Source organism: Lygodium microphyllum, chromosome 15 (assembly GCF_053477565.2).
Source record: "Lygodium microphyllum isolate KBCC chromosome 15, Lygodium_microphyllum_v1.1.10, whole genome shotgun sequence".
Classification (NCBI taxonomy): domain Eukaryota; kingdom Viridiplantae; phylum Streptophyta; class Polypodiopsida; order Schizaeales; family Lygodiaceae; genus Lygodium; species Lygodium microphyllum.
In genome coordinates this window covers 67915749-67937864 of record NC_141149.1, presented here as the reverse complement: position 1 = coordinate 67937864, position 22116 = coordinate 67915749, and positions in this window count along the sequence as shown.

The following is a 22116-nucleotide window of genomic DNA, read 5'->3' as shown; positions in this document are numbered from 1 at the left end:
CGGGATCACATTTGGCTTCTCCTCATAATGGGGGCCTTACAACTTTGAGCACCATGGAACTTTGGTGGCACCTAATGAGGGTGGGCATTGATCATACCTAACAAGTGGGCAGTCTTATGTATGCCATGATAGCCACTCATCCAAATATTACCTTTTTAGTTGGTGTCGTGGTATGCTATATGGCCACAGCTGGCAAGAAGCATTAGGATGTCGTGAAGGGTATCATGAGGTACCTAAAGGGCATTGCAGATATGTGCATATGCTATGGCAACCAAGATATAGGAGTCGTGGGGTACACTGACTCTGATTATGCAGGACATGCAGATAGTAAGAAGTCCACTTCTGGCTATGTGTTCACCTATGTTGGAGGTGCTGTCTCTTGGATGTCCAGGGTGTAGAAGTGTACAATTCTTTCCACCACTGAGGTCGAGTATGTTGCAGCCACTGAGTATTCCAAGGAGGCCATACGTTTAGGCCATTTGGTTCATGATCTTGGTATTGATGCTATCCTTACACTGCATTTGGATTCTATGAGTGCTATTCAGTTAGCCAGGAATCCGGTCTTCAGACGAAACACATTGAGGTGAGGTATTACTTCATACGTGGGGTCGTTAAGGACAAGTCTGTTGACCTTGTCAAGATCTTGACTGACCAGAATCCTATAGATCTGCTCACCAAAAGTCTCTCTACGGAGCGCTTTGCCTTCCTCAGGAGATTAATGGGTGTAGGATGAGATGACATCTTTCCTCATCTTGTTGTACATGTGCACATGTTGTACTCTCTTTTCTTTTTCTTTTTCACTCCTCACTAGGGTAGATTCGCCTTTAAGTGGGAGATTGTTGGGGATAAAGGTGCCTCCACCTGGCCGCCTGTGTATTACTACACTGACAATACTCGCGCTTGGACATTGCAGGCGACGGGGACCCGTCAGCGTCACTTTATTCTTTTAGTGACAAATGAATAAAGGGAAGGCCGATCACACATTGTGACTATTGGAGTTGCCACATTGTGAGTCTCTCTCTCTCTTTCTCTAGCTTTCCCGTGCAAGCTTCGATCCTTTCACCTTTCAAGGTCCATGAGTTTCTTCAGCCACTATATTTGAGAAGCGGGGCTTTGTTTGTCATAGACATTGCAAATCTTTTCCCATAATTCCCATGCAAACTACCCATCAGAGATAACATTATAGAACACATGCTTAAAGAGGGATAATATGATGGTGGACTTAGATAGCTCATCTAATTCAACCCAATCCTCTACATTAAGAAGTTTGGGCTTGACACCCTTATGTTTCAAAGGCCCATCCTGCATTTTCTGCACCAAAACTTGCCAAATTTGGGGCTTCCAGTAGTAGCTATAGTTGATACTATCCAACTTGTCGATATTAAAGATAGCACTATCACTCGAGTCACCAGCCATAATGAAGGCAAACGAGTGCACAAATTGTCAAAGTAGGCTGTTGTAATTACTGCAAATAGCCCTAAAACCATTGTCAGATCAAGCTGCAAACAAGGGGTATTAACCAAGTAATGAACTATCCACAAACTCAATGCAAATAACTGTCAAATAAAGGTAACTACTTGTATAAATAGTGTAGTAAACTACAATTACAACATGCTGAAAATAAAAAACATCGGTAAGAAATCAATGCCAAAGAGGGGCAATCACTTAAGCTACAATAGTCAGGGAATAGCTCCAATTGGCAGTGAGTGAATATGCAACAGGCACCGAGAATTGTCAAAGAATCAGTATGTCATACTGAGATACATCCCATAGGCATAACCATCATGCATAGAGAGTGGATCTTACGTGTAATAGAAGAGACCAATCAAAGGCACAACGGATTGAGCAATGTAATAGAAGCTCAGTACATAACCAACCAAGATGCATATATCACTGATAATATCATGATATAGATGTGTCGACCCAAAAGTAATGTAAGATCATGCCGTTAAGCATCAATTGCATACATAAAGCATGACAAGAGCATGTACATGTCACCAAGTCCTATGGTCTCACTATAAGATTCTCAAGCTCAACTGCATAACCAAATACTCAATGCAATATTGAAATGTCAAGTAGCATCCATGAAAGGTGAGAAGAATTGAGCAAGAGAGCACAGAGGTGAGAGCTATGGTAGATGGATCACGAACAAGAAAGAGAGAGACTCCAAATGTGGGAAATCCAACGATACAATGTGTGACCAGCCTTCCCTTTATTCAAATGTCACTGAAAGAATAAAGAATGAAGTGACAATGATGGGTGCCCACCGCTTGCAGTGTGCAGGTGTGGGTACTATCAGTGTAGTAATACACGGGCAGCTAGGCAGAGGCGCCTTTACTCCCAACAACCTCCCACTTTTTAAAAGCAAATCTGCCTTAGTGAGGAGTGAGAAGAAAAAAGAAAAAAGACAGTACAACATGTACATAGATACAAGAGGATGAGGAAAGACGTCATCTCATCCAATGCCCGTAAACTTTCTAAGGAAGGCCCATCAACTTTTTAAGGAAGGCAAAGCAATTTGTAAAGAGGCTTTTCGTGAGCAAGTCTCCAGAAATCTGTTCAATTGATCTTGACAAGGTCAATGGACTTGTCCTCAACTACCCCATGAATGAAGTGATACCTCACCTCAATGTGTTTGCATGGAAAACTGAATTCTTGGCTATTTGGATAGCACTCATAGAATCTGAATGTAGTGTAGGGATAGCATCTACAATACCAAGGTCAATAACCAAACGACCCAACCAAATGGCCTCCTTGCTAGCTTCGGTGGCTGCAACATACTCGGCCTCTGTAGTAGAAAGGGCCGTGCATTTCTGCACCCTGGACATCCATGAAACAACACCTCCAAAAAAAGTGAACACATAGCCAGAGGTGGACTTCTTACTATCTACATGTCCTGCATAATTAGAGTCAGTGTATCCCACAACTCCTGTATCATGGCTGCCATAACATGTGCACATATCAGTAGTGCCCTTCAGGTACCTCATGATACCCTTCATGGCATCCTAGTGCCTCTTCCTAGGTGTAGCCATGTAATATGCCACAACACCAACTGCAAAAGCAATATCTGGACGGTGTCACAGGGGTTTTAGTCGAAAGGTCATATCCATCGCAGATCAGAGAGAGAAGAAAGTAAAGAATAGGAGGTGGAAGAGAAGAAAAAGAATAGCCAAGAGGTACACAAGATAAAGACAAAGCACAATGAATCAAAACACTATGTATTGATAGAACCTGAAATTCCCTGTCTGGCACTACTCAGAAGCAATCTCCAAGCATTATATCTCTTGCAGCTCCCTTGTAGACAAAAAACATACATCAAATAGTAGCATCTTCTTTGTTACTTAGACCGCAAATCTAATGGCTCTATTGGCTCCGAAAGGGGGCTAAAACACCAGGACACCTAGTAAGAATTCTTTCGAGTCACTCCTTATTCCAGTTAGAGTGTTGTTTGCTGCCTGTAAACTACAATCACGATGTTGCAATTTTGTCAATCCTTCTTTTTGCATGAGATCTCCAAAACTGGTTGAAAGAGCCACTTGCTTTTTGCATGGCACCCTATTCTAGAAGCTTCCATAGCTTTTTAGGATATTTACAAGAAATAATATCCAAAAAACAAAAAATATGCTAGTTTTGTCCAGAAATCTATTATTTTTGGACCATCCATACTATAAGCACTGACATTAATGATGAATAATATGGCATTGACTCTCTAGATCAATAAGAAAGTCAAATGACGATGTACTCTAGAGTTTGTCACACAGTGTTAGCGTAGTGGCACGACAATGGGTGGCTATCAGGGCATATATAAGACTGTCCACCACTGCGGATGTATAGGGAATCTTGGCCATCTCGGCCCTCTACTCATCTGTTTGCGGAAAACAGCCTATGATACCTTCACATGAGAAGGCAATGGACAACCAATAGGCTTTACATCCTGCATACGGAAGTGCTCAAGGACTTTATGAATGTACTCTCTTAATGATAAATAGAGTAGTCCTTGATGCCTATCACACGCAATGCACATACCAAGAATATGAGAGGCATGTCTCAGATCTTCATCTCAAAGCTCTTCTTGAGCTGAGCCTTAAAAGCATCTAGCTCATTATGAGCTTTCCCTATCAAAAGCATGTCATACACATAGAGTACCAAAATCAATAAAGATCCATCATGAGCTTTCTTCTGTATAAGCACAGATCCATAACATTACGGCTATAGCCCTATAGCTGCATAAATGCATCGAACTTATGATACCATTCCCTAGGTGTCTGCTTCAAGCCATAAAGACTTTTCCTCAATCTGCACACTAGGTGTTCCCTGCCAGGCTCTACAAAGCCCTTAGCATGTAAATCTCATCATGCAAGTCTCCATGTAAGAAAGTTGCCTTGACATCCAATTGACACAAGTTTAAGTCAAGCTATGCAGCCAAAGCCAAGACTAAGCATAAAATCCCTTGCTACCAATTTGGCCTTGTATGCCGGTCTAGGGTGTCCAGGGGTACTTTTCAACTTGTACACCCAGTTGCAAGGCAAAGCCCTCTTGCTACTAGGCAAGGAAACCAAATCCCATATACGATTCTTATTCAACAAGTCAATCTCAGACTGCATAGCCCTCTTCCAAGAGTGTCTGTCACCCCTGCGCATAGCCTCATCATCATAGGTGAGAGGCTCTCCTGCATCTGTAACCAAGACATAATTTATGGAGGGCTCATAGTGGTCAAGAGGCCGTCTATCTCTAGTAGAATGCCTCAATGCAGGCTATGCTGCATGTCCAATATCCTGTCTAACATCTTGTGTAACATCCTGGCCATGAGGATGAGCTGGTGTAGGCTATCTAGCTAGCTGTGCGAGAGCAGGGAACTCCTCTTGAAAGATAACCCTGCATATCTCAACAACTTTCTTAGGCTGTATATGCATTTTGTTCCTCATGGAACACAACATATTCTTGTAGAGGCTGCATAGAACTGTAGAGGATGGGATAGTGGAACTGGTCTATTGTACAACAAAGGAGAATGGAGCAAATATCTTCACCAAAGCACTTACGAAGGATTTGCTTCAAGTTCATCTTCAGAGACTCGGCATTGGGCCGAGGAGATAGTTCACCTATGGGTGGACATTGAGGGGGGGTATTAGATATGATCAATGCCCACCCTCATTAGGTGCCATCAATGATCCATGGTGCTCAAAGTTGTAAGGACCCCATTATGAGGAGAAGCCAAATGTGAGCCCAGACATTGGTTGAGTCCTGACTTGTATATCAGATGAGGTCTATGTGACCGAATGGCAAGAAGGTGATCGTTGTGGGTCTAATCTTTAGTTTAGACGGAGTGGTTAAGCTAGTAGTAACTTGAGGCGCATTGCATCGAGTTGCAGGGTAAGGGAGTTTAAAGGGGCCCCTATATTGGGGTCTGGGGACTGCGGAAGTAGCCCCTGGCTGGGGAGTCCCAGAGGTCTAGCGGCCCCCCTAGCAGGGGTTCGGGAGCAGCACCCCCAGCCTGATGGTAAAGGAATATTCCCTGGCCGACTAGTGGAGGCTTATATAGTAGGTCGGTCAGGCCAACCTAACGGCCTTCGTGGGCTACAAAAGGTAAACCCCTTCACAGCCATCCATCATTCATCTTTCACCCAGTCAGAGTTGTTGTTCTAGCTAGCCTTTAAGCTCTTCACCTATCTTCTATCTAGATCGCCATCTAAGCTTCACACAGTGGAAGTGCATGGGTGGACAGAGCTATCTTTGTATCAGTTGTTTGGAGCTAAAGAATTTACTGATTCTCCTCTTATCTGTCATGTACTCTCTATCTCTTTCTCAAATTCTGTTTGCTGCGCCGTATAATTTTTACACCACTGTTGATGCATAGGGAATCTTGGTCATCTTGGCCCTCTGCTCATCTGTCTATGGTGGATAATTGGCCTATGATACCTTAACATAAGAAGGCAATCGATAGCAAATAGGCTTCACGTCCTGCATGCGGAAGCGCTCAAGGACTTTATGAATGTACTCCCTTTGTGAGACAAGTAGAGGATTCCTTGATGCCTGTCGTGTTTGTGCATACCAAGTATGTAAGAGGCCTATCCCAGATCCTTCATCTCAAAGCTCTTCTTGAGCTTAGCCTTAAGAGCATCTAGCTCATCATGAGCTTTCCCTACTAACAACATGTCATCCACATAGAGTACTAAAATAAGCAAAGATGCATCATGGGCTTTCTTTTGTACAAGCATGGATCCGTAGCACTATGGCTATAGCCCTGTGACTGCATAAAAGCATCGAAATTATGGTATCATTCGCTAGGTGTTGCTTCAAGCCATAAAGACTTTTCTTCAACTTGCATACTAGGTGCTCCCTGCCAGGCTCTGCAAAGCCCTTAGGCTGCTCCATGTAAAGCTCATCATGTAAATCCCCATGTAAAAATGTAGTCTTGACATCCATCTAATACAAGTCCAAGTCAAGATGCGTGACTAAGGCCAAAACCAAGCAGAGGGTGGTCATCTTAACCACAGGAGAAAAGACTTCATCAAAGTCAACTCCACGCTCATGTTTAAAACCCTAAGCTACAAGTATTGCCTTATAAGCTGGCTTGGGGTGCCCAGGGGTACTCTTCAACTTATACACCCATTTGCATGGTAGAGCCTTTTGCCACTAGGCAAGGAAACCAAAACCCAACTCTCATTTATATGCAAGGGAGTCTATCTCAGATTGCATAGCCCTCTTCCAGCAGTGACTGTCACCTCTGAGCATAGTCTCATCATAAGTGAAAGGCTCTCTTGCATCTGTAACCAAGACATAATGCATCGAGGGCTAAAATTTGTCAGGGGGTGTCCATCTCTAGTAGAACGCCGCACTACAGGCTCTACTATCTGCTCAACGTTCTATCCAACACCCTGGCCATGAGTACATGTTGCTGTTGTAGGCTATCCAGTTGACTTTACGAGAGCTCGTGGCTCCTCCTAAAATATAACCCTACGTATCTGCACTATCTTCTTAAGCTGCCTATACATCTTGTCTTCATCGAAGACTACATCATGGCTGAGAATGAATTTCTTCGCCTGCAAATCCCGTAGACAGTAACCCATCTCTCCTGCATCTCCATATTGAGATATCGAGCTTCACTCGTGATATGCCAGGGTGACCGTTATGCATTTATGTCACCGACTTGTTAGCTGCAGATGCGGTTGGTACACCACCCATGAATAATAGCTAGATGATAGCTATCCTTATCTACTCTAGTTCGTGGCTCAGTTAGTATGCCACCTTAGTTAGTTGAGTTTGGTTTGAGACCCATATATAGGGTTCTTCTATTTCCTTGTACTAGAGTTCTTTTGGCTTACACAACTAAGAAGAGGAAAACTGTTTTTAGCCTCCACCTGTGTGTGTATTCCCCCATTGTGCAAGCAAGAAAGCTACAAGTGAGACTCCTTCCTTCTCTCCCACAATCTTGACATGGTATCAGAGCCTTGTTCGTGGTAAGGAGCTCAAGAAAGCAAGCCAAGTTCACGGTGTTCTGGTAAGAGGACCAGTGTTGCTTTCATTTTTCTGTTTTGGGAGCAAGTCTCTGCAGGTAGCACAGCCGGAAAGTGCAAGAGTGCATTGTCTCAAATTGAGACGCCCTTCGCGGTGTAGTAAGAGGGTAGTATATGCTACGGGATAGGGCTTACATGTCGGATGTATTTCATGTCCTAAATATCACCAAGAACCTGGTTTCTGTTGGTCAAATGGTTGAGCAGGGCTTGCAGGTCAAATTTAATTCTCACGGATGCTTTGTTGAGGATATGAAAAATAAAAGTCGCTTGATAGCAAAAGGAAAGAAGAAGGGCAGAATGTTTACGTTGGATGCAGACATGCCTGAATTGAGTGCAGCAATGTTGGCACATGGGACCGGTGTAGTTGCATATATTGATATCTGGCATAAACGCATTGGTCATGTTAATGTACAACGACTTAAATCAATGCAAGCCCAAAATATTGTTGCAGGATTGCCTAAACTCAAGGTTGCAGAAATACATAAGGTATGTGAAGCCTGTCAATTTGGAAAATAGGCAAGGAAACCATTTCCTAGACATGTTCAAGAGAGTAAAAAGCCATTGGAATTAATCCACTCTGATGTGTGGACTACTAAAGCTGCATCTCTTGGAGGCTGTCATTATTTTGTCACTTTTATTGATGACTATAGCAAAAAAGTTTAGGTGTATTTTATGAAAAAAAAAAGTGAAGTTTTTGGGCATTTCAAAACTCTTAAAGCTATGGTTGAAAAAGAAACATGCCTGCAAATAAAATGCCTAAGGTCAAATGGAGGGGGAGAGTACCTCTCAAATGAGTTTGCAAGATTCTTGCAGGAGCATGGCATAAAGCAGCAATATTCATGTAGTCATACCCCACAGCAAAATGGAATTGCAGAAAGAAAAAACAGGCATATTGGAGAGGTATCTCATGCCATGCTCAATGAAAAAGACCTGCCAGATTTTTACTGGGCTGAGGTAGTTGCTACAACAGTCTACATAATGAACAGGACTCCCACTGCAGCAATACATGGCATGACTCCATAGGAGAGGTATACTGGTAGGAAACCAAATATTTCTCATTTGAAAATTTTTGGTTGCATTGCCTATGTTCATGTGCCAGATGAGTTGAGATCCAAGTTGGATCCAAAAGCTGAGAAGTGCATCTTTATTGTTTATTCTCTGCAGCAAAAAGGGTATAGATGCTATAACCCTTCTACTTGTAAGTTTACAGTAAGCAGAGATGTTGTTTTTTATGAGATGAGTAGCTGGTATAAACCAGTAAATGTGATTGATAATGTAGATGCACAATATGGTAATGCTACATAGAATTCACAGCAGCAGTCACAAGATATTAGTGGACCTGGAGTGTCCTCTAGCAGTGGTTCACATTCTTCGCCATGGACAGGCAGATTGAGATTAGGAGAATCTTCTCAAAGCAATGCAGATAGTGGTATGTAGGTATCACGAAAAGGAAAAGAGAAGGTAGATCAGCCCATGTTTGATGTGAATGCAGGTCACTCTTATGTGGATGGTGAATCCAATGGCTCAGAACAGAGCATTGATGATGAGTTGGGTATTCCTTCTATTGTTACACCTGGAGTAAGGAAGACCGGGGATGTTTTGAGAGCATCTGGGAGTGAATCTACTTTGCACAGGTCTACTAGAGCTAGGTATCCTATGGATAGGCTGAAATATGATGGATTTACAACCATTCACTATGCCTATATGGTCAAAGTGATACAGGAACCATAACCGACTTCTTTTGAGCAAGCCATGGGAAAAGAAAAATGGGAGAAAGCCATGGATGAAGAAATGGATGCCTTGGAAGCAAATGCTACATGGGAATTGGTACCTTTGCCTAAAGATAAGAATGCAATTGGTTGTAAGTGGGTTTATAAGGTGAAGCACAATGCAGATGGTTTTGTGAACAGATACAAGGCAAGATTAGTAGTCAAGGGGTATGCACAAACATATGGCATTGATTATGAAGAAACATTCAGCTCGGTTGCAAGGATGGCAACCGTAAGAGCAGTCATTGCTATGGCTGCATCAAAGGAATGGTCTTTACATCAGATGGATGTAAAGAATGTCTTCTTGCATGGTGATTTGCAAGAAGAGGTATATATGGAGCAGCCACTAGGTTATGTGCATGCTGTTCATCCTGAGTTTGTTTGCAGGTTGAAGAAAGCCTTGTATGGCTTGAAGCAAGCACCTAAAGCATGGTCTGACAAGATAGGATAGTATCTTGTCACTATTGGCTTTCAGATTTTCAAGGCAGATTTTTCACTTTATGTGAGAAAAACAGAGAAATGTATTATGCTACTTGTCATTTATGTTGATGATTTGATTATGACAGGTGACAGTGATGAAGATATCCTTCATGTGAAAATGCTATTGAAGCAAAGGTTTAAGATGAAGGATTTGGGAGAGCTGCGTTATTTCTTGGGTGAGGTGATTAGATCACCAAGTGGGATACGGCTCTTGCAGAGACAGTATGGATTGGGCATGCTGTCCAAAAATGGGATGACAGGTTGTAAGCCTGTTTCAGTTTCTTTGGAGCAGAATGTGAAGTTGAGCGCAGATGCAGGTGAGCTTTTGGAAGACCCTACTATGTACAGACGCATAGTAGGAAGTTTGATTTATATGACTATTACCAGGCTAGATTTGAGCTATGCTGTTGGATTGGTAAGTCAGTTTATGCAGGCTCCAAGGAAACCGCATTTGGATGCGGCTAGACGCATACTCAGGTATGTGAAGTCCACATTATAGTATGGACTATTTTATGAGACTGGGGTTTAGATACAGTTGCATGGATACACTGATGCTGATTGGGCTAGTAGTATTTCTGATAGACGATCTATCAGTGGATATGTGTTCTCTTTTGGGAGTGCTGCAGTCACTTGAAGCAGCAAGAAACATCCTACAGTTGCCTTGTCAAGCATAGAGGCTGAGTACAGGGGTGCAGCAATGGCTGCATGTGAGGTGGCTTGGTTGCATAAGCTACTTTATGATATGCATCAGCCTATAGATGGGCCAGTTGTCATTTATTGTAACAACATGAGCAATATACACTTGGCAAATATCCCAGTCTATCATGCTAGAACAAAGCACATTTAGGTGCATTATCACTATGTTCGGGAGAGGGTTTTACTAGGTCTTATTGATCTAGTTTATGTCAGCACAGAGGATCAGGTAGCTGACATATTTACGAAGGCATTGGGCGCAGAGAAGCTGCGCAAGTTCAGAGACCTACTTGGTATGCAGGAATTGGGATTGAGCTCGAGGGGGAGTGTTGAGATATCGAGCTCCACTTGTGATATGCCAGGGTGACTGTTGTGCATTTATGTCACTAACTTGTTAGCTGCAGATGCGGTTGGTATACCACCCATGAACAATATCTAGATGATAGCTATCCTTATCTACTCTAGTTCGTGGCTCAGTTAGTATACCACCTTAGTTAGTTGAGTTTGGTTTGAGACCCATATATAGGGTTCTTCTATTTCCTTGTACTAGAGTTCTTTTGGCTTACACAACTAAGAAGAGGAAAACTGTTTTTAGCCTCCACCTGTGTGTGTATTCCCCCATTGTGCAAGCAAGAAAGCTACAAGTGAGACTCCTTCCTTCTCTCCCACAATCTTGACACTCCATAGCCAAGGAATATTTGTTTAACATTCTTAGGATCCATCTTGTTATGCTTGTCCTTGGGCACATGGCAAAATGCCTCACATCCAAAGACATGTAAATGCCCATAAGAGGAAGGCTTTCCTATCCATACCTCCTTTGCAACCTAGAAATCAATGGCACTGTAGGGCTATCTATTAATGATATGCATGGCAATCATAACTACCTCAACCCAAAAGTGTTGGGGTAGGCCTGTATGGCTAAGCATACTATGAACCCTCTCCTGGATGGTCCTATTCATCTGCTCAACCCTACCATTCTGGGGAGGGGTGTAGGGGGTGGTCAACTGATGCTTAATACCCCTTTCATCATATAACTGCTCAAAAGCACGTGAGACATACTCACCCCCATTATCTATCCTTAGGCATTTCAACCTATGCCCAGACTGGTTTTCTGCCAAAGCAAGCCATCTCTGAAAAACTACCAATACATCGGACTTCTACTTTGTGGGATAAGCCCATACTTTACGTGAAAAATCATCTATGAAACTAATGAAATACTTCGCACCACCCATAGACTGACAAGGCATGGGCCCGCAGACATCAGAATGAACCAAAGCCAAGGGATCACTCATGCGTGACATACCAAACTTCTTATGAGTAGACCTAGTCTGCTTGCCATAAAGACAATGATCATAAGAATCAAAATGAGAATAGTCAAGCATTTTCATTCCCTTAATGGACATGTGTCCCAAATGGGCATGCCAAAGAGATACACGAGGCAAAGACCCCACAGATAAAGCATGATCAACTATAGATCCAAAAACAACTAAGGGGTAGAGGCTGCTAGCCTCGGCACCTCTCATAAGCACAAGCCTGCCCCACGAGTAATCTTCCATGCAGAGTCTCCAAAAGATACATGATATCTTGCATCATCAAGCTGTTCTCAGCAGTGGACATGAGACTGCTTATCAATGCACTTACATGATTTACATCGTGCATAACAAAACTACTGCCAGAAGGAAATTGCAACCTAACATTATCAATGTTAACAATCTCAATCATCACCCAAGCGCACACAGAACCCAAAATCAAATGGTATGAATGGAACCACTCTCGGTAAGGTGTCACATGAAAGGATGCATCTGAGTCCAAGAGCCAACACTATGCATACATAGAGTGTATCTCTGTCATCTGCGAAGCATTAGATGAAGCTGTTGCAAGGATATAATCCCCCTCACTATCCTCGGGCTGCATAACATTGATCTCTTCAATTTTAACACTTGACTTAGCAGATACTATACTGCAATCAAAAGACTTTTCCTGCACTTTCTCTTTCCCCTTGTCTTTGCGCCTTTCATTGTGCAATTCATGACACTGTGGCCTTCTGTGGTCTTTCTTTCCATAATGGTGACAAGTTAGATTGGATTTCTCCCACGAGACTTACTACGTGACTGGCCATGTGACTTGGTCTGAGATTTTTACAAATCTCATCCACATCCATTACCATGGTCATTCTTTGCATTTCCATCATGTCAGCCTCTAACTGTCAAGCATGAGACACACGAAAGGCATCCAAATTCTTAGGGTTTATCTCTTCCTGTAGAAGAGAGCTCTCAACATTAGATAGCTTCAAAGTAGTGGCAAAAGCACATAAGGCAATGCGGAATACATTCCAAGACTCATTAAGAGTTCCAAGCAAGAACAACAGAGTGACATCCTCTTTGAAATCAATACCCTGCAAAACCAAGTTCTTAAGAATAGCATGAAACTGGCTCAAATGAGCTGACATGGTCACATTCTCTTTCTTGCGGAGATCCATAAGTTGTTTTAGCCAATACATTTGACTTGCATGACTTTGCTTGTCATAGAGGTTCTTGATCTTATCCCAAAGCTGCCAGGCACTATGTGCTTCCTCAACCGCATTGTAATGCACATGTTTAGTGAGAGATAAGATGAGGGTGAACTTGGATAACTCATCAAGCTCCATCCATTCGTCATTAATCATAGTTTCAAGCTGCTTTCTACTCAACCTTAGTGGCTTTATCTATGATTTCTGCACTAATACTTGCCAAACTTGGCTGTTCCAATAGGCATAATTTGTACCATCAAGCTTAGTACCCAATATGCAAAGTCAATCAGTGATTATCAATACAAAACCACCATCAAGTGGGCATAAACAAGCATGTAACAGTCAAGTTGACATGAGCCAACACCCAAGCATGTCTAACAAAGTCCATCAATAAAGTCGGTACACCCCCCAATCAATAGGGCAAAATGTACATACCACTACCAAGACCTGACACAAGTCGGTGTCTGCTTAGTGAATACAAAGCTGAATCAGCCCAGGTACATCTACACGGACCAAGGTATATCAACCATACATCATCCACGAGGAGATCCCGGTCTCAAATATCCAAAAGCTCCATATGCATAACCTGCATTGCCCAATGTTTGATAAGCGTACAAAGACACTCCCACTGGCACAAAAGCAGTAAGTGTCAAGCAAATAATCTCAAACAAAGCATGTAAGAGCACCAGTGATGGAGTATCCAAGATCATACATCAATAAGACATCTAGAGCATATGAGCCGTCAAGTATCCAATGTCATGAAGACAACCCCAATCAATCTCTGATAAGCCAAAGCAAGACCAAAATAAGCTCCAGTAGCATTCAAGTCCAAACAATGTAACTAGCATGTGTAGGTAACATAAGCATAAAGCATGTACCAACGGGTCATACATAGACCATAGCTATAACCTCTATCACAAAGTATTCCAGTGTAGACCAATGTCAAGTAAATGCCAACCAATACAGAGCTCAAACAAGGCTCAAAATACATTCTGGAACCATCCAAAGCATTTTTCAACCTTCATTTGCATCCTAATAGTCATATGAAACACCCGTGAAGCACCCGTTAGTGTACAACAATGTTTTATTATGTAAAATTGAGTATTTCGAGCCATTAAATCAGCTCCAAATGATGGCCAATCAATAGGCATACATTCCCCTAACATTCGGATCAGCCGGGCATCAAATGTCAATGCCAACCAAGCATAAACATAAAGTGCTAATGTAACACTATTTGTGGTTGCATGTGGACTGTGGAAAATAGTCTCGGATTGAGATAAATTAGTCCACAAATTAATGCCAATGATAACCACCAATGTCTAGCGTCAAGGGGTTCCTAAAGTGTCAAATGAAGTGTTTTCAAGCTGCCAATGAGTGCCAAGGGAGGGCTGAAGTAAAAAAATGAATTTTTACATGTCTTCAAGCTAGCCCAAACAGGGCTGATATTGCTAGGTATGCTGCTGGTCCACATGGCATTAATGGGGTGGAAGGAGGGCTCAAGTAGGGCCTAAATAAGGCCTACACAAAGCCTTGTTAAACCTAATCAGGTAGGAGCCAAGATATGAAATGGGGAAGCTCTAATGGTTGGAGATATGGCTGCCCCTTCATACTATACCCTGCAAACTGAAATAAACACTCAAAAGAATTCTTCAATACCTCTAAAGAAAAGCCTTGAGGGTGCCCAAATGGGCCTCAGGAAGCCACGGAGTGATTGGAGCTTGAAGGAGTCGGATATGGTTGCCAAGAGTGAGAACCAATGGTGCAAGGATTCGAATGAATGCTGAAGGAGTCACGGATCAAGCTCGAATGCTCAAGCAACCATTCTCTGATACCAATTGAAAGGTGAGAAGGATTGAATCTTGCACGGGAGAGCTAGAGCAAGAGAGAGAGAGACTCACAACGTGGGAACTCCAACAGTCACAATGTGTGGCCGACCTTCCCTTTATTCATCTGTCACTAAAAGAATAACGAATAAAGTGACGGTGACGGCACCAGCCGCCTACAATGTGCAACCACAGGTACTGTCAGTGTAGTAATACACTGGCAGCTAGGCAAAGGTGCCTTTATCCCCAACGGACCTTTGCATGAAGGAGGGCACTTCTATGTCAACCCACTTAAATGAGTTTCATTCCATTATCAGTCATTTTCCTTTGTAGTAGGGGATTGAATTCAAGGGCACTCTTCTTCCCTTGTTACTCTTAGTTACACAGCCTAAATCATGGAATATCTTTCATACTGCTATGTGTGATAACATACCTATTGATGGGTTATAGTTGCAGGATGTAGAGGGTGCACTCTTGACTGAAGAGTTTAACAAAAAGAATGTAAATACTTCCCGCACCTCTCATGCTTTGATAGTTAGAGGCAATAATGGTAAGAGCGATAATTAATGACCATTTTGGGAAAGACTCTCACCAGTCTCGATCTCAATCATTTAGACGGTCTCGTAGTAAGCCCCATGACCATAAGTCCTCATTGACTTGTCATTATTGTGGAAAAGTGGGGCATATTCGGTCATGGTGCCATAAGATGCGCGAGGACAAGTGCAAAGAAAGGGGCAAAGGTAAAGTATAGGACAAAAATGATAATCATAACATTGTCCCTGGCAAGTCCAATGTTAAGATTCAAGAGATTAATGTTGTGCAAACTAATTCTGATGATGATTTCATACTTGTAACTTCTTCTCTTGATACTTCACATCTAACTGATGCTTCGTTAGGATGTACTCTGTGTTGGCTAATAGATTCAGGGGCTTCCTTTCATGTGACACCTCATAGAGAGTGGTTTCACTTCTATCGCGGTTTGACTAGATCTATCCATTTGAGTATAATGACTTGGCACTCAGGATAGTTGGTATTGGTGATGTCCAACTGTTGCAATTTAGTTCAGGTTGCATATTTACTCTTCATGATGTACGTCATGTACCGGCTCTCATGAAGAGCCTTATCTCTAGCACTTTGCATGATACAAATTATGCAGTTTCTTTCAGTGATTCCTTATGGGCAATTACCCGTGGGAATCTTATCATTTCTCATGGTGCTAAGTCCACACTCTTTATTCCTTGCTTGTAACTAGGTCAATTGATCATATTTTGGCAATGAATACAATTTCACATACATCTCTTTGGCATCGTCACCTTGGGCATATGTCCTTGAAAGGAATGAAAATGCCTACTCATTTGTAGTATCTTTCACCCCTTAACTATAAGTGCTTTGAGTCTTGTGATCATTATTTATATAGCAAGCAGACACATAATACAAATAAAAAGTCTAGTATGACATGCATGAGTAAGCCATTAGCTCTCATTCATTCCAATATATGTGGTCCCATGTCCTGTAAGTTGTTAGTTGGCATGAAGTATTCTGTTACCTTCATTGATGACTATATGCATAAGATTTGGGCATATCCTACTAAGTAGAAATCAAAAGTCTTGGCTACATTTCAGTGAGATGGCTTGCTTTGGTTGAGAACCAGTTCAGGTATAGGCTGAAATGCCTAAGGTCAGATAATGGGGGTGAGTATGTCTCTAAAGCCTTTGAGCAGTTTTGTGATGAGAGGGGTAGTAAGCGTCCTTGATCACCCCATACAGCCCACCCCAGAATGGTATGGTTGAGCACATGAACATGAGAATTCAGGAGCGAGTTTGCAATATGCTTAGCTGAATAGGCTTACCACATCATTTTTGGGCTGAAGCAATTACTATTGGCGTACACTTGATAAATTGGTCCTCATGTACTGCTCTTGACTATCAGGTTGTAGAGGAGGTATGGTTTGGAAAGCCTCCCTCATATACTCATTTGCTCATATTTGGTTGTGAGGCTTTCTGCCATGTTTCCAAGGACAAACGCAATAAGCTGGATCCATAGTTCAGGAAATGCATCTTTCTTAGTTATGGTGATGCACATGAGATGGACTATCACTTATGGGATCCACAGGCTTGGAAGGTTATCCATAACCATAATGTTGTTTTTCCATGAGGAGAATATGCATAAGTAGCATGAGCATGTTTTTGAGGTGGTATGCAAGGTGATATTTCAAGAGGAGTCTCATGCTACTATATAGCCTGATAAACAGCCTGCAGTAGCTGTGGCGGCTCTAATGCTCTAGTGGCTCAGGTCCCTAATGCTCCACAAGATGTACAATTCCCCTAGTCTATTTTGAGGTGGTCTACTAGAGATAGATGACAGCTTGCATGGTTTGAGCCCTCTATGGATTATGTTATGGTGACAGATGTTGGTGAGCCTCTTACTTATGATGAGGCCATGCATAGAGGTGATAGTCACTCTTGGGAGAGGGCCATGCAGCCAGAGTATGACTCGTTGCATAAAAATCATACACAGGTTTTGGTTCCTTTGCCTAGTTGAAAGCGTGCTTTGCCATGCTAGTGGGTGTTGAAAAGTACTCCTAGACGCACTAAGCCAGCATACAAGGCCAGATTTACTGCTAAGGGTTTCAAGTAGGAACATGGTATGGACTTTGATGAAGTCTTTTATCCTGTTGTAAATATGACTACCCTACGTTTGGTACTGGCTTTGGTTACTTACCTTGACTTGGATCTTTATCAAATGGATGTCAAGATTGCTTTTCTTCATGGTTACATGATGAGATTTTACATGGAGCAGCCTAAGGGCTTTGCAGAATATGGCAGGGACCACCTAGTGTGCAAATTGAGAAGAGCCTTTATGGCCTTAAGCAAACTCCTATGGAATGGTACCACATGTTTGATGCTTTTAATCATTCACAAGGATATTCCTGTAATGATATGGATGTGTGTTTATACATGAAGAAGGCTCATCATGGCACCCTTATGATTTTGATCCTCTATGTGATTATATCTTGATTGCTAGGAGTGCTTATGATGAGCTGGATGCCTTGAAAGGTGAGCTCAAGAAGAGCTTTGAGATGAAGAAAATGGGACAAGCCTTACATATTCTTGGGATGCGCATTATGCACCATCGCTATAAGGGGCTTCTTTACTTATCACAGAAGGAGTACATTTAGAAGGTCCTTGAGCAGCTTCATATGAAAGATGTTAAGCCTATTGGTTGTCCTTTACCTTCTCATGTGAAGGATAGTTAGGCCAATTGTTTGCAATTTGATGAGGAAAAGGCCGAGATGGCCAAGATCCCTTATGCATTCATGGTGACCAGTTTGATGTATGCCGCGATAACCACTTGTCATGACATAGCATTTGTAGTGGGAGTTGTGGCACGTTATATGGCTACACCTGGCAAATGGCATTGGGATGCCATCAAAGGTATCATGAGGTATCTAAAGGGCACAACAGCTACATGCATCTATTATGGTGGCATGATATAGGAGTTTCAGGATGCACTAACTCTGATTGTGCAGGACATGCAAACAGTATGAAGTCCATCTCTGGCTATGTGTTCATCTTTGCTGGAGGTGTTGTTTCTTCGATGTCCAGGGTGCAGAAATACACGGCCCTATCTACTTACTAAGAAAAAGTACATTGTAGTCACTAAGGCTTGCAAGGAGGCTCTCTAGCTAGGCCATTTGGTGGTAGATCTTGGCATTAGTGATGTGGTCCCTATACTGCATTTAGATTCTATGTGCTATTTAGTTGCTTCGTCTTCCATGTAAAGATGAAGCACATTGAGATGTGTTACCACTTTATTCGAGAGGTCATTGAGGGCAAGTCCATTGAGCTTGTCAAGGTCTCACAACTGACCAAAATCTTGCAGATCTACTCATAAAAGTCTCTCAGTGGAGCATTTTGCATTCCTTAGGAAGTTGATGAGTATTGGATGAGATGACGTCTTTCCTCGTCCTGTTGTATGTATGCACATTTGTACTTTGTTACTTTTTTATTGTTCTCTCCTCACTAGGGATACATTTGCCTTTAAGTGAGAGGTTGTTGGGAGTAAAGATGCATGTGCCTAGCCACCTGTGTTTTACATTGACAATACTTGCATACCCACATACCTATATATTGTAGGTGGCGGGTGCCCATCATTGTCACTTCATTCTTTATCCACAATTTTCATAGTTGATAGTTTTCTCAAGTTTTGAAATTTGCCATTTGCATTATCTCCTACATTTTATATCATGGTGTGAGATTTTACATTTACAAATTGTTTCTAGTTAGTAAACATGTAACATTGGTTAGTAGTAGCTAATGTGTATATATGAAGGTTATGAGTGTGAATAAATATATCTTGATATTTACATTATAGACCCACAATGCTTATCATAATTAATTTAATAAAACATATCACTTAAAATTTTCCATAGTCCCTAAAACTACGAAGAGACATTTATGAACCCCTGAGAGCTTGTTTGTGGTTAATTCTATAATAAACTAGTACGTTTTTCTATTACATAAGAATCTATTAAAATTTTTAGTTAATAGATTTCAGCATTATAAATCAAAGGCAACCATTTTCAAACAATTCCACCAAACATCTATCATCAAACAAATGAATCTATTACTTACTCATAAAATCACACTTTTGGAGGCACATATTTCATGGTTGGGAGGCCGCTGACACTCTCTCACAACCCAATCTACAATCTCCTTCACTCCAACACCATCATTCCATCAAAAACATCCTTTTGAGTTTGTTCTTGGTCTTGATGTAATTGTCTCCTTATGTCCTTGGCGAATGAGTCTTTTGTAATTTCCTTCTTGACCTTTGATAAAAATCCAAAGGCTTCTAGGGTTTTGCTGATAACTCCCCTTAACTTCAAGTTGCTCAAGTTTCAAGATTACTAAATTTTGCTGGTCATGGGCTTCATCACCTTCTTTTGGTGCCACGTAGGACCTCTGAGATAAAGCATTTGGTTTTCCTTATTGGTGGCCAGGCCTATAGATAATGATGAAGTCAAATCTAGATAGGAAACCACTCCATCTTACTTAGTGACGATTCAAGACTTGTGGAGTTATAAAATATTCAAGATTCTCTTGATCCATATAGATAGTGATCTTATGAAGGGCACCTTCAAGTAGGTGTCACCAGGTCTTTGACAAATCCAAAGTAGCTAGAAGTTATTTATCATGAATTTTATAATTAATTTTTGTAGCAAAGACTAGGATAGAACTACTCCAATTGCAAAATTTGAGGCATTTGTCTCCATGATAAAGGGCCTCAATAGATCTTCCTGGATGAGGATGGGTACTGAGGTGAAGGCTTGCTTTTTTAGGAGTTCTAAAATCAAGGGCAAAGGGTAGCAAATATTTATAGTAATCTTATTGAGCCCTCTATATTCGACACACACATATGGAGAGATCTTTTTTCTTGATGAATAGAATTAGAGCACCCACTAGAGATTTTGAATGACGTATGAATCCCTTGGCAAGATTCTCATCGATATATTTTCTAAGCTCAACTAATTCATCTTGGGATGGGTTATAGTTGGGGTTGAAGGAGGTTGAGCTCTTTCTTGTAAATCTATTGCATGATCGCAATATCAATGTTCTGGTAGTATATCTGCATTCTTCTTTTCAAACACATCCTTGAACTTTGCATATTGAGCTAGGAATGTGTCTAGACTTTCGTCCTTTGGCTTCTCCATTGGAATCACAAAAATGAAAAATGATGGATTCTTCTTTGCTTGATGCATGAACACCTTTGCCCCAATGTATATTAGTCAATAATTTTGGTCAACCTTTCTAGACCTCCAATTGATGTCGAGGTTATGTAATTCTAGCCAAGGTAGCCCAATAACAAGAAGACTATTTGGCCAATGTAAACAATTGTACTTGTTGGAGGAAACCTTTGAATTTTGACCTTGTGCCATCGAATTTATCTAGAAGACCAACCTTTAGTTATTTCTTATGTTGTTCATGAAGGTTGCTAGTAGTATATGTGGACCTTTGTCTTGATATAGGGTTAGTCTCTTGAATTTCTTGAAGTTGTCATTGTAGGTCTTGCATAGCTAAGCCTAAAAATTGTGGTTGCTCTACTTGTAGCCTTGCTTTACTTTCTTGAAACTCTTGGATTTGTTGCTAGATACTTTGTAAAGAAGTAACAATACCTTCCATCAAGGACTCCATCACGACTAGGTAAGATCATGGTAGGAGAGTCTTGTCAAATTGTTATGGGTAGGGCAAGTGTTGTTTGAGAGCAAGGGGATTGCTACTGTTATGGGCATGACAAGTGCTCTTCGAGAGTGAGGAGATTGTTCTCATCACTTACAAGAGAAGGGCTTGAAAGAGAAATTGAACTAGAACTTAATTGTGAGATAACTTGATTATGAGAGAATGCTCACAAGAGTGTGGCTTGATTACAAGACAAGACTAGAACATGACAAGAACTAGAAGAGGACTTACTTTGCAGAAGCCTCACAATCGGTGTTGGCAAGATTGGAGGGCTTATAGCCCATGACCCCTTTTGATATTATAGCCTAAGGAGGTCAAGGTGAACATATGCTATTACAGGAGGATGCCACAATGGCATGACATGCATGTCGACACATGACATGACACAGATATTAACACATGGCATGCTTACATCAACGATAACATGATCGATTATGCAAATGTCTTCTAGAATGTTCTAGAGTATTCTAGAAACTTCAATAAACCAGGAGTTGTCTCGGCTTGCATATGAACTAAGGGTTGTCTTTGATTGACTTTCCATTATAGAGAGAACAAGATAGGAGGAGGAGGAGGAGGAGGAGAGAGAGAGAGAGAGAGAGAGAGAGAGAGAGAGAGAGAGAGAGAGAGAGAGAGAGAGAGAGAGAGAGAGAGAGAGAGAGAGAGAGAGGAGGGGGAGAGAGAGTAAAGAATAAGAAAATAAGGGACATGGAAAAAATGAATTAAAAAATAGAGAAGGATAGAAATAACAAAATATTTTATTCTTATCATTTATGAATTTTAAAGGTAGAGAGAGAGAGAGAGAGAGAGGAGGAGGGAAAGAGAGAATACAAGGGGAGCATAAAGAGAGAGAGAGAGAGAGAGAGGGGGAGGGAGGGAGGGAGGATGAGGAGGATGGGGGAGGTGGGAAAAGAGAGAGAATACAAAGAATATAACTTCACTTCCCTTGCAATGTTACTTCACAGTAGCTTTGCATGATATTACAAAGGTGTTGCAAAGCCTTTGTAAGGAGCATTAGTTTGTATTATTTGTAGAACGAAGCATTGGATTGAGCAAAACCTTTATTGGATGATGGCATTGATAATCTGCAAT